This window comes from Giraffa tippelskirchi, chromosome 8, assembly GCF_054371585.1.
Source record: "Giraffa tippelskirchi isolate mGirTip1 chromosome 8, T2T-mGirTip1v1.2.pri, whole genome shotgun sequence".
In the NCBI taxonomy this organism is placed as follows: domain Eukaryota; kingdom Metazoa; phylum Chordata; class Mammalia; order Artiodactyla; family Giraffidae; genus Giraffa; species Giraffa tippelskirchi.
In genome coordinates this window covers 37,349,655-37,370,059 of record NC_137282.1, presented here as the reverse complement: position 1 = coordinate 37,370,059, position 20,405 = coordinate 37,349,655, and the positions used below count along the sequence as shown (strand labels likewise).

The 20,405-nt window shown below is 36.8% G+C and overlaps 1 protein-coding gene across 6 annotated transcripts in view; it reads right to left on the bottom strand.

Moving 5' to 3' along the window:
* The window catches only part of LOC145518862 (uncharacterized), a 1,117,244-nt gene that overhangs the window by 486,512 nt on the left and 610,327 nt on the right, over window positions 1-20,405 (bottom strand). The window lies entirely within an intron of this gene.

Sequence of the window (20,405 nt, the reverse complement as noted above, 5' to 3'; positions counted from 1 at the left end):
CAAGTGAAATAAATCAGTAAGAAAAAGGGGCCTGAGTAAGCACTATAAGTTTATCAGACTTCCTCCTGCCTGTCAGCCCTAGTCCTCCCTTACTGCTTGGGAATCCACTGTACTCTAAACCTAGCTCTGGCCCAGTCTATCTCGAGCAGCTTTGGGTGGCTGTGGGTCACCCAGAACTTTCTGCAGACCTTCATAGTTTGTAGACTCTCACCTCTGTGGTGCTTCCTTAAAGGAATCATAATAACCATTTAATTATTAGAACAAAGTATTACTGATATCTTTGAGGCTTTAAAATGATCTTAGTCTATTTTCTCCTCTGTTAAAAAATTAGTAGGTCTTAAAATGCCCCTTAATCCTAACAACAAATAATTGCTTATTGAGGGGAAGGGAAATCCCTAAAATCTGCAAACTCATCTGGGTGCAGATATATTCTAGCATTAAAGTCAGGTACAATTTGATTGACACTCTCTAGCAATGCCTTAAATTAACTTTTCCTTCTCCACTATTTTTAAAATATAAAATTTAACTACATTCATGAAAGCGTTTCAAGCTGGGAAGGTCACAGACTCAAAAGAAAGTTCAGCTAACAATTCATTTGTTTAGTCCTTTTGTGTAAATTCTGATCCTTCCTTTTGCCCTTTTGATATTACATTTACATTAGATTTCACATCTGAAATAGTAATTGGTTATATCATTTAAATCATAATTTCCATAACATTTACTTACTCCTTATTCTGGACTGGTTTTTGGTAATAACCTCCCAGATTGTCTAAGAAGAAAGTCTGATAATTTCCTCTAACTGTTCTATTCATCTAAATAGAGTACTGCCTATCACTTAAAAAGGAAGTAAAATAATCCCAGACATCCATGCTACACAATGATAAATGGTCTAGTTTAAGCAGAGCCAGGTACGAGTTATTTTCAGAGTGTCCATGGCCAGTCACACAACTGAGTTGATCGATACCATCCAGTATGATACATTAAAATTCCAACTTGAAACCCACAATAAATAAATGGTTGTTGAAATCAAAGCTGGCCAAATTCTTGTCAACCAGTTAATTGTATTTAAATGCTCAACACTTAAACACTCACACAGATTTACACGTTTACAGAGGCAAATGCAAGCTTTCTAGTTCTAAATTCATTGATCAAGCAAGGTGCTGTGAAAGTAAATTACCAGTAACCTCATCAATAAAGTCAAAATCCAAACACCCTGCACTATGTCAGCATGATATCAAAACTAATAGTAATGATAGCAATTTAACAAATGGTTTGATCTGGTCTTTCAGGGATTGTTTCAATACAGCTCCTACTTCTTTTTAATGGTGCATTAAAAAGAATTGGTGCATTTCTTTGCTAAAATTTCCGTAATCTGCTCTTTTTTTTATCAAAGGAAGTAATTTAAAAGTAATTGTAGAGTGCAATTTGAACAGAAGAAGTAAACAAAAATTTTCCACTTGTCTGTAAGTTTTTTATTTGAAAAAGACCAGTGAATGGAATGCCTCAGTTCCCCATATAGAATACAGATATGATATACCTCTTTTCTGAAAAACGAAGAACACAAATGAATGAAAACTGGCATTACAAGGGAAGTGAATAGGTATTCTAACACCTTATTAATTTCGTATTTCTTCAACATACATAACCAGATTTTCTGCCAGATCTGAAACATTTAGAGTTAGTAATGCATCAATAAGAGCTACTAATTACTGAGAGGTAATTATATGACAGATATTGAGATAAATGCTTTACATACATTGAAAAAACTTTAAAGAGTATAAAATTATGCCTATGAGGAAAGTCTTGGTAACTCCATTTTAAATATTAAGGAAATTACATTTTAAACATTTAATAAATGGTCCACAATAAAACACTGTTGAAGAATGACTAATTCAAGGAAAAGTCAATATAACCACTGAGTGGAACCACTGCACTCCACTGCCTTTCTGATTCTCCTTATTAGGAAGCATACATTTTCTGTGTAACTGGCAGCATTTCTTTGCCTGCTCCTGTGTAGTGTGGACTCAGTCTTCTAAAGAAACAGTGTGAGTACAGCTGTACGAGAGGCAGGATGCTTTAGAAATACCCAGCCACCTGAAAAACCATAACAAATATGACTTGGTAATCAGCTCTTTCCCAGAGCTGTGATGTCTCACATGTCAAAAGTGGTAAGCACTTCCCAGAGCTCTGACAAAATTACACCCAAATGAAATTTCTTCCTCACCAGGGAAACTGGAGAACAATAAATGACACTGGTACAGCATTTACAAACCACAATCCTGAATGCACAGGGATTTTTTCTCTCTCTCTCTAAACAATCATTAATAAACAAACCTTTAGACCTGCCTATGAAAAGCTATGTGAAAGAAATCCTTGCAGCAAATACTATGGTCACAATAGTAATTACAGAAAAAAACAAAACAAAACAAAAAACCAATACTTTGATCCAAGAAATCAGACGCTAGACCAACCTCAATTTTGGGATGGAGACCCAGGTGCAGATTTATGTGCATGCGCAGAAATGACTTTCTTTCAGCTCCCTTTTGAGCCCTCTGCCACTATGTTGAGTTCAGACTTCAGGGAGTAGAGAAATCATGTCTAAGTCCCTGGTATGTCACTTCACTGCGAGGCTCTTGGACATGCACCAAAGTATGGCAGACGCCAGCTGTGCCCAAGGCTGCAGGATGCCCATCAGCAATTCTTTCCTCTCACTAAAGAATAACCCTGAATTGAGCAGAGACTCAGAGAGGAAAAAGGGAAAATGCCCTCAACCCTTTCGCTGTTAGCTGTGGTCCCAGGCTTCGACTGCACAAAACATGGAAAAATCAAGCTGAATTATCATAGAATCTATACGGTTTTTCATTCTCAAGTTTAATTTAATGAAGTCATTTGGCTCAGTAAATGATACATATCTTTCAACATAGTTAGTTGGGACTACGTGGCACATAAACCATGGTTAAATTAACTGTATTTGGTCATGTAATTCAGTGTCTTAAAATATGGTCCTATACATTGACGTTCAGCTATCTTAGAATGTAATTTTAAATCTTATTTTACCCCCAAATATTTGCATCACACTAACAGGTTTTTTTTGCCCCATTTCTCTGCACCAAATGCCCTTCTTCCATACTATCCTCTCTGCGTCTCAGATCACATAGATCTGTTCATGTTTCCTTTATAAAACTTGGCTTATACCTCACAGCTTCTTCCACTCGTTTTCCATTTTGAAATTAATGTCTCTCTTAGCCCTCTTTCTGTTCCCACAGAACTGTGCTCCTATCTTTAACATAGCATCTTGCTTAGTTTGATATTCTTGGTTCCATTTGTTCTAAAAGGACTGTACTAGGACACTGTGCACCCCTATGTGACTGAGGGAAACAGGGAGTCCACATTCCTTTTAAAACTATGTATCCATTATACTACCTAACACAAGAAAGAAGGCAGAAGACCAATAAATATTTTTTGGAACAACTAAATGAATCAGTGATATAACTAAACACATGTCATACAAGTTGAAGTAACTAATTTTTCATTTATGTCATAATTATTGAAATGCAAACTGAAAATAAATACATACATTTACTTTTTATCAGACCTACTGACCCTACTTAACTGAGAAAACCTCCCCAGTTCCTAAGAAATTAGCAGAATACCTTTAATTTAAGTGGCGATTCCTTCTCCCAGTGACCCTAGAAGCATAGGATTGGAGATGGAGAGAGCTGTTTTCTGTTCAAGTGACACATTCCACAACAATGGGAAATATTCAAATGTAAACATTGATGAAGGAAGGATATTGACTATAATTATCAGTAAAATTACTAGGAAAGAAGAAAATGGTGAATTTCAATGGCAAATAACAAAATTATTATCAAAATTTTAGCAAGATGTGTATATGAAAATAAAGATAATTTCTTCTATAAAATATAATTTAACTAAATATTCCCCAGTGATCTGATCAAGACATCAAGATTTTATTCCCCTTAAAGGAGTATGAAGTAAGCTGAAAGGGATAGATAAATTATAACTGACAAAATGTTGATAAAGTTTTGTAACTCATGGGGGTCTATTGCACAGTTTTCTATTTATATGGTTGGTGCCTTATAGGAAAGCAAACTCAGAGAATATCTTCTCTACAGGTAAAAATCATTCTCATTTTTTTAATGTTTTCTCATCTCTATCCACTCTCATTTTTTATGATGTTTCATTTTAAAGATTCATATTGTATCTCTGGAATTATTAAATTGCTTTTAACTATGTTATCTGATGTAATATTGATGTACTGTAGATTAAAATAACATAGTAAGTATGCTTAACAGAATGCCTAGAACATTGTAGTGGATAAATATTACAGATATTATTTTATTAATAATTTCTATATAGATTTCAAGATTTTTAGAGAAGATATGAGTATGACATCACCATAGTAAAAATATATTTCTTCAGGTTCCCAAAAGTTATGGGTATGTAAAAGCTCATATCTATTTATTTGCCCTCACTATATCAAAGACTGCATCTTGATAGTTTGTGGCAAATAATTAACTTGTGGAAACCCCCAAATATTCAAGATGGCATCACCTAATATGCAAACAGCTAAAACTTCCGTTTTATTCTAATGATGTTTGGATTCACCTAAAGGTTAGATTTCTTTATTGCTATTTCTTAATTATTAAGGGAATAAGGGGGAAAAATTTGGCATCATTTACAAAAACTATAAATTTGGCAGAAAATCATAGAATAATTCAAGGCATTTATTAAAATTTATTCATAACTCTAAGTTGGTTACATTACAAAATGGATAATTTAACTCTTGTATAAATTATGCAATTGAGAATAAATTGAAATGATTCTAATGTAGAAACATAACCAAGAAATAAAACTGATCACTTTCATTGTTCTCAATGAATTTTTAAAAAGACACTTAAACTAAGGTTTCAAATAATTCATTTTACTCGTGCTTTCAGAATAAAGTCTTTAATTGAGAGGTACATGGAGGAATAGGAACAAGATAAATATAATTAAAATTACCATTCAAGAATTAAAAAAAGGAAAGGCTTTAAGGATACTCCATGATAGCTGGTCACTAGTGAAGAAAATTTCTGGTGGCCTATAATTGCAAAACTCCTTTCCTAGCAATTAAATGGGTTCCTCATATAGATTCTGCCTCAGCATTCTGGAATAATACCTATGAAATGGATGTTAGAGAGTAGATTCTCCCTAGGTTCTATTTATCCTTGCTCATCGTTGGAAATTTGAAGGTTGCTTTTGAAATTGAAAAAAGAAAACAAAAAAGCACAGGCTTTTTAAAAATGGTTTCTTTGGTAACATGACTATCTCAAAATATATTAAGCAGCTTATCTATTTGCTTGCAGTTGGTCCCATATGCCAGTGAAAATGTTAGTCACCCAGTCGTGTCCAACTCTTGTGTCCAACTCTTTGTGACTCCGTGACTGTAGACTACCAGGCTCTTCTGTCCATGGGATTCTCTGGGCAAGAACATTGGAGCGGGTTGCCATTTCCTTCTCCAGGGGATCTCTCCAATCCAGGGATCAAATCTGGGTCTCCTGCATTGCAGGAAGACTCTTTACTGTCTGAGCCACCATGAGTGCTCCTCCATGGGCCAATAACCATAACTAAACTTCTTTTCTGGAGTTAACAATTGCATTAGTTGGAATTGTTTTCTTTTATTTTATTGGCTTACTTGATTGGCTTTAACACCTGTTTCTTTGGGAACAGAATTAGCCATAGGTTTTTAAGGACGTGAGGCCCCAAATTTGTGGACCTTTCCATATCTTTCTCCCTCTGCCAACATACCTAAAAATCTTTGCCTGTAACAGATGATTAACTTTTATATAATACTTTGTTAAAAACAACTAGAAATATACGGTATGATACCAATATTATGGCTCTGTATAACCATTTCCCTCAAAGCTATAGGCACTTATGAACATTTTCCTTTCAGGTCACTGTAGATGACAATTTTACAAATGTTTGGCCAAACCCTCACAAGGTCCTAACCTGCAGCATCAGATTGTCTACATCTATTTCCACTAAACCAAAGCCACATATTTTAAGGATCTATTATGTTGCACTTATTCCTGGAATCAAATACTGCGTCATGCAGGGTTCAGTGTAGGAGCTATAAACTATCGCTATGTTTTTGGGCATAAAGAAGAACACAGAAAAATAGACTCTTATAAAACCTAACTGGAAATAAAGAAGCATGTTCACATCTGAGCCTCTTAAAATGACTCCAAGAATAGAGAACCGGCTCATCAGGGGAGCTACTTCCTTTCAAACCACCATTGGGGACTGTCCATTATGGTCTCATAGCTGCACTACTGCTGTAGTAGCCTAAACAATATGAAGCTAAAGACTAGACAAATGAAGCCATAAATCAAGGAATATGGACTCAAATCAAGCAGCCAATGCAACTCTCATTGTTTCTTGACACCTCAGAACCTAGACATAAATTCTGATATCTGCTTTAGGATAACAACAACTTTACCAGGAGATGCACAAGGGGGTATAGCATCTGTATATACAGCATCTTCTTCTAAATTGTACTTTTCAAATCTACATGAAGGACTTCCTTTGCACAATTTAATTCACACCAAGAACACTAATTCCAAAGGAGTGTGTAAAGCCAATTCAAAAAGATACTACCATGGCCAAAGCAAAGTAATAAAGGATAGAAGCCAACCGTGTGGTAATGGTTGCCATAGGAAGAATTATCTATCCTCTGGTTATTCAATCAAATGCTAATCTAGTCACTGCTGAGAAGGGATTTGGCAGATGTAATTAAGATTATGATCCATTTAAAAATGTCTTTATTGAATATATTTGCTTTATAATATTGTGTGAATATAAGGTGTACAACATGTTAATTTGATACATTTATACATTGTAGTATGATTACCATTGCAGCAATAATTAGCACCTTTATCATATTATATTATTATCCTTTCTTTTTAGTAGTTGGAGTAATTAAGTTCTAGTCTCTCAGCAAGTTTGGTGATCATAGTATACTATCATTGTTTATATTCACTATACAGTACTATTCATTAGATCTGTTGAGATTATTGACTATTTGTTGCAAGCTTATACCTTAAACAGAATCTGTCTTATGTTCCCAGGCCCCATCTCTTGGTAGCCACCATTTTACACTCTAGTTTTAAGTCTGACTTCTTTAGAATCCACATAGAATCTACAGTACATTTGTTTCTCTGTCTGACCTATTGAGTATAAGGCATGTGCTCAAGGTCCATGCATGTTGTGACAAATGACACGATGTCCTTTCTCATGACTATATAATATCCCCTCTGTGTGTGTGTGTAATTTCTTTATCCGTTCATTTGTTGGTGGATCCAACCATTACAGACAACAATATGGATAGCAAGATACAAGATTAACATTCAAAAGTTGGTTGTATTTCTTTAATACTAACAATGAAATCTCAAAAAGGGAATGCTAAAAAAAAAAAGGTATCTTTCAAAATAGCACAAAAAAAAAAAAAACCTAGGTATAAAGCTGATCAAGAAAGTGAAAGATTTATACTCTAAGAACTATAACACATTAATAAAGGAAATTAAAGAAATGTAAGTAGAGAATTAGAATTAAACTTTAATTAAACAATTAAATAAATTTGAAAAATGGGAAGATGTTCCATGCTCTTAGATTGGAAGAATTATTATTAAAATGACAATATCCACAACATTATTTGTTAATCACCTATATCCCAATACAAAATAAAAGGTTAAAAGAATTAAATAAAAATTTAAAAAATGGCTGTATTACCCAAAGCAATCTACACATTTAATTTAATCCCTACAATGAAGTTAGAACACACTCTCATACCAGGCACAAAAATAAATTCAAAATGACTTAAACACTTAAACATAAAACATGACACCATAAAATTCCTAGAAGAGAGCATATGCAAAACATTCTTTGACATAAATAGTACCAATGTTTTCTTAGGTCAGTTTCTCAAGGCAATAGATATAAAATAAATAAATAAACAAAATGAACCTAATCAAACTTATGAGCTTTTTGCACAGCAAAGGAAACAATAAAAAAAAAAGACAACCTATGAATGGGAAGATATATTTACAAATGCTGTGATAGACAAGGGCTTAATCTCCAATATGTAAACAACAAAAATTACAACTCAACAACAAAAAATCAAACATCCCAATGAAAAAAATGAGCAGAAGACATTAATAGACATTTATCCAAAGAAGACATACAGATGGCCACTAGGCACATGAAAATATGCTCAAAATCTCTAATTACTAGATAAATATGAATCAAACCTACAAGGAGGTAACACCTCACACCCATCAGAATGCCCATCATTAAAAGTCTACAAATAACAAATGTTGCAGAAGGCATAGAGAAAACGACGGCTCCTACACTGTTGATGTGAATGGAAGTTGGTGCAGCCACTAAAAAACGGTGTGGAGGTTCCTTAGAAAACTAAAAACAGAATTACCATATGATCTAGCAATCCCACTTCAGGGTATAAACCTATACAAAACTATAGTTCAAAAGATACATGTTCCCCTATGTTCATAGCAGCACTGTTAGTCAAAACATCGAATATCCATCAACAGATGGATGGATAAAGAAGACACACACACACACACACTGGAATACTAAAAAAAAAAAAAGAAAGAAATAATGCCATTTGCAGCAACATGGATGCAACCAAAGATTAGTATAAGTGAAGTAAATCAGACAGGCCAACACCATATGATATCACTTACATGTGGAATCTAAAATATGGCACAAATGAACTTTTCTACAAAAGAGAAACAGACTCACAAACATGGAGAAACACACTCACAGACATGGAGAACAGACTTGTGCTTGCCAAGGGGGAGGTGGGTGGAGGAAGGAAGTACTGGGATTTTGGAATTAGCAGATGTAAACTATTAAATACAGGATGGATAAATAATAAGGTCCTACTGTACAGCACAGGGAACTATATTCAACATCCTGTGATAAACCATAGTGGAAAAGAATATAAAAAAAGAATGTCTATATGTGTGTAACTGAGTCATTTTTCTGTACAGCAGAGATTGGCACAACATTGTAAATCAATTATACTTCAATAAAAAAGAAGTACAGAGATTCCTCAAAAAATTAAAAATAAATCTGCCATATGATCCAGCAATTCCACTTCTGGATATATACCCAAAGGAAATGAAAACAGGATTAGCGGAGATATACACACTCCCATGTTTATTACATCATTATTCCCCATAGCACAGATATGGAAACAAGATTATGATTCTTAAAATAGATACATTATCCTGAATTATCAAGGTAAGCCCAATCTAATCATATGACCCCTTAATGCAGAGAGAATTCTCTGACGGGAGGCAGAAGACATGCTACAAAAGAGGAAGTCAGAGAGAGATAAAGTTTGAGAAGGACTAGATTTTTGAAGATGAAGGAATGAGACCAAATGCCAAGAAACGTAAGGGTTCTAGAAGCTGAGAAGGACTTCAGACCAATACCCAGCAAGGAAATGGCAACCTCCTGTGACTACTATGTGGATCTGAACGTTGTGAACAATTTGTATGAGCTTGTAAGCAAATTCATGCCCAGAGTCTTCAGAAAGAAATACAGCCCTATTGATCCCATGATATTGGCTATGGAAGATTCTGGAAAACCAGCTGAGTCACTCTGTGCCTGAACTTCTATTTTTTAAACTACTTTATTGAGGTATGGTTGACATAATAAGAAGATGTACATATTTTATGCATACAACTCAATGATCCAGGGGTAGGTGTACACATATGAGGGCTCATTCAGTAAAGAATCTGCTTGCAATGCTGAAGACGTGGGTTCGATCCCTGGGTCAGGAAGATCCCCTGGAGAAGGAAATGGCAAACCACTCCAGTATTCTTGCCTGGAGAATCAATCCCATTGATAGAGGAGCCTGGCAGGCCACAGTTCATGGGGTCACAAGAGTCAGACATGACTTAGGGGCTAAACTATTCATACACATATGAAATTTACCACTAAGTGCTTTAAATTCTGACCTACCAAATTATGAAATATTAAATTAGTGTTGTTTTTGCTAAGTACATGGTAATTTGTTATCAGCAATATAAAGCTAACATATTAACATGCCATTAACACACTACACACACACACATGCACTCATGCACACACACACACAAGTCAGGGTAGAGGATTCAGAGAACAGTCAATTCCGCCAACAGTCAATTCTGTGGAAATCTTCTCAGAGAAGATTTTCACAAAAGAGATGGGATGTGGTCTATATAAAGCTTAAATAAGTGTAAAAGGGTAGAGAAGGGGGGATATTCTATGAATGACAGACGTGATCTAAGTTAGAGCATTCAAGAAACCACAAATCAGATCTGTTTTTATAGTGAATGGGATGGCAGAGCTGACATTGAAGGACAAAACTGAGAGGAAAACCTGAGACCAGAATGTGGAAGGGCAAAAACAGGAGCCTAATGAATTTCAGAAAAAATAAAGATTCACATCGCAGGACGAAAATGAGAAATGTGAGATGCAGCAGTGTATTTCTGTAAAACAAAGTACTATTCAAGTTTTCACCAAGATGTTTCTGCCTATGCAGCTGGTGCACCCAGGTTTGCCCTGTTGTCTCTGCAGTTTCCTTCCAACCTGTGGAAATCTTCACCCCAGGAAATCAGCCTCTTAATATTTCAGTACGCAAATTTGCTGCTGACCTACGTCTATCTGTCTCATATAGTCACTTAGCCTTAGTTATGATTATGCCTATACAATAACATAAATGAACCAAAAGGAATAAGGGCTTTATGTGAGAAACCTCACTATGTCTATATATGTCTGCCAGAGATCAGAAGCGGAGAAGTATGTTTTCCTTAGCTTGCATATTCACATTTTTAACACATGGGCACTACCTTCTCTCATAACATATCACTTGCATATTACACAATAATTATCTATCACTCAGTTGTTATCCATTCAGCAGAGGTTAGAATTTTATTCAAGTATACCTGATTAGTATTTATTCTTTAAAAATCACCAGATCCCCTGACCCCATTTTCATCAACAAATAGTATTTAATTTCCCAATAAAGTATGTCAATATGACCAGAACACACACATTTGAAGTATATTCATTTTTGCTTGCCAGTGTAGAAAGCTGGTTCTGGATTAGCGTCTGTAAACTGAGACATACAATCACAAAAATAAACAAACACAGGCAAAGCCTTTTAGCAGGTTTTCGGATTCCTGTAGAGCTGCCTTCCTCAGATGATGAGTCCAGCTCATTTCATGCTTTCAACTGGAACAGCATTAAACAAAAACTCAAGGAAATTAGGTCCCAATTTTGGGACCTGCTATCAACAATTCTGTATATTTCCTTCTTTCCTCCAGTGAATGGCAACATTTCATGATAATGGAAGACATTAAATTTCTCATTTCAAGTTAGATCTTCAGACACTGTATCTCAAACAACCAACTTGCTATAACCTCCAATACATTCAAATTGGTAAACTCAGCTACATGTGTGTGAAAATCAACCCTTGGATTTTAAAGTAGTCATCTCGTAATTTCATTTGTTATTTTAATTTGGCCTCATATTTGGACTATTTTAAAGCTTTTTAATGTAAAGGAAAACTTTTTTAGGAAAGAAATATTCTGTCAAAATTAGTTTAATATGTCAAACATCCAGCTAATAGATCTAACAGAAAAGACAACAATATTCATCCAAAGTTTTAGAAGTTGCATCTATTTTTAAAATTAGTAAACTTCTCAGACACTTCTTTTCTCCTCTGGAAAATAGATCTAGTATTTGCAACAGGGTGGAAGAAACCCTAAAGGGTTTCATTATACAGTATTAATTTCCTTGATTCTTTTAGGTCTGGGATAAAATAATTTAGACTAACTTTTCTGATCAAATTCTCTTGCTACCACTTGGAAATTTCTCCTCTTACCTAAAATTCCTAGCAATGTTTTAAGTACAGAAGACAAAAACAGAAAAAGAAAAAAAAAGTTTTATTGTGATTTGGTTCATGGTGTCACAAAGAATTGACACCATAGTTATGTAACATGATAGCTGGGAAGAGAAGAGAAGCAAAAAGCAAAGGAGAAAAGGAAAGATATTCCCATCTGAATGCAGAGTTCCAAAGAATAGCAAGGAGAGGTAAGAAAGCCTTCCTCAGCGATCAGTGCAAAGAAATAGAGGAAAACAACAGATTGGGAAAGACTAGAGATCTCTTCAAGAAAATTAGAGATACCAAAGAACATTTCATGCAAAGATAGGCTCGATAAAGGACAGAAATGGTATGGATCTAACAGAAGCAGAAGATATTAAGAAGAGGTGGCAAGAATACACAGAAGAACTGTACAAAAAAGATCTTCACGACCCAGATAATCATGATGGTGTGATCACTCACCTAGAGCCAGACATCCTGGAATGTGAAGTCAAGTGGGCCTTAGAAAGCATCACTACGAACAAAGCTAGTGGAGGTGATGGAATTCCAGTGGAGCTATTTCAAATCCTCAAAGATGATGCTGTGAAAAGCTGCACTCGATATGCCAGCAAATTTGGAAAACTCAGCAGTGGCCACAGGACTGGAAAAGGTCAGTTTTCGTTCCAATCCCAAAGAAAGGCAATGCCAAAGAATGCTCAAACTACCGCACAATTGCACTCATCTCACATGCTAGTAAAGTAATGCTCAAAATTCTCCAAGCCAGGCTTCAGCAATACGTGAACCATGAACTTCCAGATGTTCAAGCTGGTTTTAGAAAAGGCAGAGGAACCAGAGATCAAATTGCCAATATCCGCTGGATCATTGAAAAAGCAAGAGAGTTTCAGAAAAACATCTATTTCTGCTTTATTGACTATGTGAAAGCCTTTGACTGTGTGGATCACAATAAAATGTGGAAAATTCTGAAAGAGATGGGAATACCAGACCATCTGACCTGTCTCTTGAGAAACCTGTATGCAGGTCAGGAAGAAACAGTTAGAACTGGACATGGAACAACAGACTGGTTCCAAATAGGAAAAGGAGTACGTCAAGGCTGTATATTGTCACCCTGCTTATTCAACTTCTATGCAGAGTACATCACGAGAAACGCTGGGCTGGAAGAAACACAAGCTGGAATCAAGATTGATGGGAGAAATATCAATAACCTCAGATATGAGGATGACACCACCCTTATGGCAGAGAGTGAAGAAGAACTAGAGCCTCTTGATGAAGGTGAAGGAGGAGAGTGAAAAAGTTGGCTTAAAGCTCAACGTTCAGAAAACTAAGATCATGGCATCTGGTCCCATCACTCCATGGGAAATAGATGGGGAAACAGTGGAAACAGTGTCAGACTTTATTTTTTTGGGCTCCAGAATCACTGCTGATGGTGACTGCAGCCATGAAATTAAAAGACGCTTACTCCTTGGAAGGAAGGTTATGGCCAAACTAGATAGCATATTTAAAAGCAGAGACATTACTTTGCCAACAAAAGTACGTCTAGTCAAGGCTATGGTTTTTCCAGTGGTCATGTATGGATGTGAGAGTTGGACGGTGAAGAAAGCTGAGTGCCGAAAAATTGATGCTTCTGAACTGTGGTGTTGGAGTAGACTCTTGAGAGTCCCTTGGACTGCAAGGAGATCCAATCAATCCATCCTAAAAGAGATCAATCCTGGGTGTTCATTGGAAGGTCTGATGTTGAAGCTGAAACTCCAATACTTTGGCCACCTCATGCGAAGAGTTGACTCATTGGAAAAGACCCCAATGCTGGGTAGGATTGGGGGCGGGAGGAGAAGGGGACGACAGAGGATGAGATGGTTGGATGGCATCACCGACTCGATGAACATGGGTTTGGGTAGACTCTGGGAGTTGGTGATGGACAGAGAGGCCTGGCGTGCTGCAATTCCTGGGGTTGCAAAGAGTCGGACACGACTGAGGGATTGAACTGAACTATGTAACATAGTTAGTTACATAAAAAGTTTAACGTTCCTCATTCAGGCAAGATGGATGTGCTGATTTTATTGCAGATCCCTGTGCAGTTGACTTAAATCACAATATAAACACATGGCCAGTCATCATCTGGCATCTCTCCCAGTTACCTTCTTTATCATTATTTTGTGAACATTTCTAAATACTGACCGGTGTTTAAAATGTGCTTGAAGATGAAACCTTGTTTCTTTCTTTTAATATCTGGGATGCTGTGTGTGCTGTGCTGTCATGTCTGACCCTTGGCGACCCCATGGACTGCAGCCCACCAGTCTCCTCTGCCCATGGAATTTTCCCGGCAATAATACTGGAGTGGGTCTCCATTTCCTACTCCAGGAGATCTTTCCAACCCACGGATTGAATCCACATCTTCTGCATTGGTGGGTGGATTCTTTACCACTAAGCCACATGGGAAGCCGTAATATCTGGGATATTCCAATCCAAGTTAATATGTCCATGGAGGGCCTCACCAATAGAAAATCAAAATATTAAGAACCAAACTTCTGAAGTAGAAATTGATAAAAAATTGTCATATAACCAAAAGCTGAGGACTTTCTCAAAAATTAGTGGATTTTTTTTTTACTGATAGACCCAAATCCTATACAACTTCAGATCGTTAGCACAGTTGAAATTATAGATGCTCTTTGGTGGAAGAGTATTCACTTATAATCTATGAAATTAAAACCTGATGATTAAGTTTAACTCTGGATTTTTTTATTATAATTTATTGAAAATATTTATTCATTCACACAATAAAAAATGAAAAATTTTCAAGACCTTGCCTAAAGCCTGATTTGTTTACTCACAATAGATATTAAACAAGGTTTGAAAATGGCAACATGTGATCTAATTTAGAAACTTAACAATATGGAGGGTTTTCTGGAGAGCTTTTGTGCTCTTTTTTCCTTATAATAACTTTTTGCTAAATAGGTTATCACAGTTAATTACCTTGACATGGCTTCTATTTGTGAATTGGAAAGAGGATAAAATAGATAAGCTTTGGAGAACTTCAAATACTTTGAGGTACAGTTTAAAAGAAATGGGGTCGATATGAATTAAGAAAGTAGATATGTTTAGAAACCAGAAATACTCAGGTGTATTGACTTACAGAACAATCTAGGTATGAAATCTACTTAATCACACAAGTCCCACACCATTAATTACTGTTATGTGTAATTATTACAAAGAAGAGTTTCTCACTTTTCCTTATACTTTGGAAATCTGCCAGTAACTATATTTTTCTCCTGTAATGAGAAGCCTTAGTGTATATTTGTTATCAAATCTCAAAGGAAACTAAAACTAAAAATGGTTCTAATCTAAGCAAAGTTACAGATGCTATTTCTTGATTTGAATGTGGTTTTCTTAAATTTATAATCAGAACCTATTAGAAGTCTTTCAGATATAGGTGACAGGTTTCCTAGAAAACATGAGAAGCAGAGGGCTCATTCTGTTACCTCAGCCTTCATCATTCACAGAAATTTCTAAGTGGGAAGATCAGATGCACAGGTTCACAAAGACATTACAGAAGAGATTTTCAACATGAGATTCTCAGATGGTTATAAGAACCCTGCTGCTCTGAGCCCCAGGTCTGAGAAGTGGGTCACATATTCTTGCTTAACTTCCCCAGCTCAGTAGTACTTGAGGAGAAAAGACCACCTGTCAGGTGGGAAATGTATCCTGGTGGGAGGCCTACACTGGCACCAAAAGGTTGTCATGAAGCTCATCCCTCACTTGCTCTCTTTCTATATTTTATCAGAAGTGGAAATGATGGAAGATGGTAGAAATGGAACATATAAGTATTTTTTCTTCTTGAGCGAGCATTTCAGAGTTTGAGAGCCCTAGATTCTTCTCACAGAAGTGACTGTGAGCTGTCAGGAACTAGCTTTCAAGCACAGCAGGAACCTTGGTAAACAGAAGGAATAATATTTCCATATGCAACGATGAATACTGAGAATAAAGGGAAGATAATAGCAAATGAAAGATATTATTGAAAACACAGTTTAAAGTAAGAATCTCTGAATGTTTTCCTCTTTGAGAAGGTTTTAACAATTTGCACCAATACACACACAAGCAAATATTGTTTTTATTCTGTTCTTATGAATTTGTGATAAGGTGTCATGATCTGAACATATGAAAAAGTGAAGATGATAAATAGATGAACATCCTGAGGAAAATGAAATAGTAGGTATTTAGGTGCAAAAGAAAGTGTCTCAATAAATTTCTTGTATCTGAAGCTTGTGATTTTTTAATATGATAAATAAAAGCCAAGACACTGAATAATTTGAATAGGCTTTGTAATTTATTTACCTTATTAACAATGATCTATCTAAATTCAAAGGCAACTAGAAGTTGAGACAGGAGTTGGTATTTCTGGGATGAGAGTAGCTAAGATTTCACCATTTCTGGTGAGTTCTGAAAGAAGGGGACAGACACTCTGCAACGTTTTCGATTTAAAATGCACTTTTTGGGCCCTCTAAAATGAAACTTATTATGCTCTTATCCTCCCCCAACTTGACACACTTCAGGGATCAAGGCTCTATCTACTCTGTGACCTCTCTGCACCTCAATTGCTTCTGCATCCTTCTTTGAAATGCCTTTCTCTTAGAGAATAAAACATTTTACTCCACCACATACCTCAGGTTTGATTTCAGGAAGCCAACTGAGTACTGGAGGTGTGTGTAAGTGGTTTATTAAGGGCAGGCTCCCAAAAAATTGTAGAAGGAAGGAAGGGTGAAAGAGAAGACCCCAATCTAGGGCAAGATTTCAGAAAGACGCCCACCTTCATCACTATCAGATTTTCCAACAGTAATACTTAGTGCTGAAAGACAACAGGATAATGACTTCCGAGAGAAAATAGTTTTCAACCAAAAGTGAAAGTGAAAGCGTTAGTCACTCACTCGGGTCTGATTCTTTGTGACACCATGGACTGCAGCACGCCAGGCTCCTCTGTCCATGGAATTCTTCAGGCAAGAATACTGGAGTGGGTATCAAATCCCTTCTCCAAGGATTCTTTCTGACTCAGGAATCGAACCTGGGTTTCCTCCATTGCAGACAGATTCTTTACCATCTGCGCCAATGGGGAAGTCCCTTTCAACCAAAAGGTCTTACCAAGTTTACTTCTATGTCCATCAATAGATAGCCTGAAAACAAACTCAGTTAAAAAAAAAAATCTGTGATGAGCACATTAGCTAGCATCAGAACTGCTTTAGTAGAGCTCTGCTTGTAAAGGTTTCTGGTATAGAGGTCTGCGGTGTAGATGAAAAAATATATGTAGCCATTACATTGTTAACATATAAATACTTTCTGAGCAACTACATGCTGAAGAGCAGCATAGCCTTGTTTTTGCCAGTGGAGGCCTTGTAAGCTACAGTTGCAAAATTTCCCAGGAGGACACATCTTCACAGTAGGCTACAAAAGGTTTCTATGAATCAAACTCACAATCCACAAATATCCAATGACAGCTTAGCAGGTTTTTTTTACAAAATATATATTATGCTTATATTTCAGCATAGCACATTTCACATTACATTTCAGCAAGGCAAGGCACAAATGGTTCCCCTTAAATATACAATTACTAAAGCCTCAGAAACACTGAAAAGCTCGGGGTGACATGATGGCTGGACACTGGAATCATGGAGCTGCGTCTCCTTTCCCACATCTGGGGGTTTATCCCCGTTGTTGACTGAGATATTACCTGGAGCAGTCAACCAGGGACCATCATATAGTCCCTCGTTTTCTGAGCTTCCTCCCAGCATAAGAGTGTGAGGGTGGTCAAACTCCCTATGTGGTAGGTCAGACTTTCAACAGACAGGAGCCCTGTGCACAAGGAGAAAGCTATGCTGCCCTTTTCTGCACTAGTGTGTTAGTCTGGGGACTTTGAGGAACAGCATCAAGAAGGAGATTAGCTGTGCAAGAGACTTATTGGGTGATACACCAGTAAAGGAAAAAGTGGAGAAAGCCAGAGGAGGCAGTGCAGATTTTCAGATGGCGATACAGTCCCAACTCCTATAAAGGAGGGAGAGGAGGAGGAAGTCTGCCTAGGCAGAGTCTCTGACTGCAGGACAATCCAGGAAGGTATTAGACAAGTTGACGGAAAGTTTTTAAGCCAAAGCTGCATGTCAAAGGAGTCCCACATCTGGTAGGAACTGACCAGCTTTAGTGTCTCTACTACATTCAGGCACTGACAGGGAAGAACCCAAGGGAACCATCCTTGCAGCATGAAAGCTGCGGGAGATTCAGAGTGCAGAGACTGAGTTTGTCCTTCAGTTAGGCTCCCTAAAGTAAGAAATCTGAAATATAGATTTTCATGTGGCCACAACTAACCTCAGAAGTCATGCATATTCTACTAAAATGCACTGGTTACAAGCAAGCCATGAGTCTGTCCAGATTTTAGAGGAAGAAGCATAAACCTTATCTCTCAATGGGAGGAGTGTCAAAGATTTTGCAGCCATTTAAAAACAAATAATTATCAGATCTAAGTAAAGAATAGTAATAGTGTTTAAAATGTATCAATCTAAAAGTATTATCGACAAATATTTAAGAAATATGGAAGAAATATGATCTAACTTACAAAATGAATTATAAAAATTATTTCCCACTGGGAAATAAGACCTGTATTTGGGAAAGAGTCTAGTTGGTAAAGAATCCACCTGCAATGCAGAAGACCCCGGTTCGATTCCTGGGCCAGGATCCGCTGGAGAAGGGATAGGCTATCCACTCCAGTATTCTTGGGCTTCCCTTGTGGCTCAGCTAGTAAAGAATCCGCCTGCAATGTGGGAGACTTGGGTTCAATCCCTGGGTTGGGAAGATCCCCTGGAGAAGGGAAGGGCTACCCACTCCAGTATTCTGGCCTGGAGAATTTCATGGACAGTCCATGAGGTCCCAAAGAGTCAGACATGACTGAGAGGCTTTCAGATTCACTTTCACTAATTGGGGCACCACTCTTTTTCATTATAAAATGTTTAGTACTATTTAATTTTTAAGTAATTTGCCCTTCTTACTTCAATATAACTAAACAAACATGAACAAGTAAACTAAAGAAAAGTAACATAAAGCTTATGTTCCCCTCCTTAAAACTTTTCTGTGCTTTCCTCTTGCAGCTAAACATGTAGTGTACAAGACACTCCATGATCTGACCTGTCCTTCCAGACTTTTCATAATATCCAGCATCAGTTGCCTTTTGTTGAGTTCAAGTGTGGTAACAAAGTTCTAAGTCTCAGCTGCTTCCAAAACTCAGTTGCTATGGATTGGCTGTGGTTCTATGTCTTCTCATTTTAGGATCTAGGCTAAGAAACAGCCCTACTCAGGGCACGCTATTCTCTTGCCAAAGGAAAATGAACAAGAAAACTGGCAAAACAAATTGGGTATTAAAGATTCTGCTACAAAACTGCCTGCTGTCATTTCTGCTCATATTTCTGGCTGAACCAAGTCAATGACCAATTTTGATATTGAGTGGAGACAAAGAGGTGGGATATATGCCTCTCATAGCAAGTCTTAGCAACAAGAGGGATGAACAATGCAATCTTCCACACACGATTTCTGTCACAGTAGGGGCTACACAGAGTTTAGATTTATTTCAGTTTCTAGAACACACCCAACATATTCCTTCCCTGGCACTGAAACCCTATTATTTGAGAAGTTTATTAGGTCATATAAGTTCAGCCCAGCAGTAACCACTGTGGTGAAATTTCTATTTCCAACTGAGTTCACATCTTGATTATGATGCTTGCTTTTAATTAGTAATTTTCCAGAATTTATGGGATCTCTGATTTTGGAAATAGCCACAGTCAGTATTAAGGATGGAGTGTGAAACAAATACGTGTGAAACAGGTGTCTTAGTCTGCTTGAACTGCTATACCAAAATACCACAGATTGTATGTTTTTAAACAACAGAAATGTATTTTCTCACAGTTTTAGAGGCTGGAACCTCCAAGATCAAGGGACTGTCAGGGCTAAGATTTTGGTAAGAACTCTCTTTCTAGCTTACAGATGACCTCTATATAACCTCACATGGCTTTTCCTCTGAGCATGCTCAAGTCCTATCAGATTAGAATCCCACCCTTAGACGACTTCATTTAACCTTATGAATCTCCTAAAGACCCTGTCTCCACCTATAGTCATAATGCAGGTTAGGACTGCAAGAAGAAGCAGGGGTAAGAAACAAGAAGAGAACTCATGAAAGACTCAGATTAGTGCTCCAGCATATACATAAAAAGTTGGGTGAAAATGAGGAGCTATGTCTTGAAATTATATCTGGGAATGTAAAGAAATTTGTAAACAGAAAATGCCTCTCAGTAGTACAATGGAAAGAAACGTGCATAATGGAAAGGTACCAGAGGCTAATCTCTGGTATTTGACATATCAGTGTCACTTGCCAGCTAACTTATTGCTTCCATTACCTCATTATGAATGAAATGGAAATAAAATA